Source organism: Egretta garzetta, unplaced genomic scaffold, assembly GCF_000687185.1.
Source record: "Egretta garzetta isolate BGI_Z169 unplaced genomic scaffold, ASM68718v1 scaffold7, whole genome shotgun sequence".
NCBI classification, from domain to species: Eukaryota; Metazoa; Chordata; class Aves; order Pelecaniformes; family Ardeidae; genus Egretta; species Egretta garzetta.
The window spans coordinates 3,631,930-3,632,359 of record NW_009260350.1 but is presented as its reverse complement, the minus strand read 5'-3'; positions in this window follow the sequence as shown (position 1 = coordinate 3,632,359).

Here is a 430-nt window from a genome sequence, read left to right as displayed (position 1 = left end):
GGGGCTGCGGCCCCCCTTGCAGCCGGTGCTGCTGGAGGGGCCAGGAGAGGCAGGCAAGGCTGCGCTGGGCAGATGTCACTGCATCTGACAGATCCTGAGCTGCCGCAGCTCCTGATCCAGCCCTGAGATTTTCTTGGGAAAAGGGATCCCAGCCACAATTGGAAAGCTCCTGCCCGTGTCGGTGATTTTTCGGTGCCGGGGGAGCTGCTGGTGCAGCCTGGCAGAGAGTCCCCACTCTGCCCCATGGCACAGCGCCTTTCTCCCCCTCATTCCCAGCCCCACGGCCTCTCCGATTCCTCTTGCGTTGGCCCCGGGGAGTTGCTCTGGGTTTTCTCAGGGCAGGCAAAGGGTGCACGGTGCGGGCAGAGCTGCTGCTGTTTGGCCACGAATCTCTTGTGCCCACGGGCGGGGATGTGCCTGGTGCTGGCTC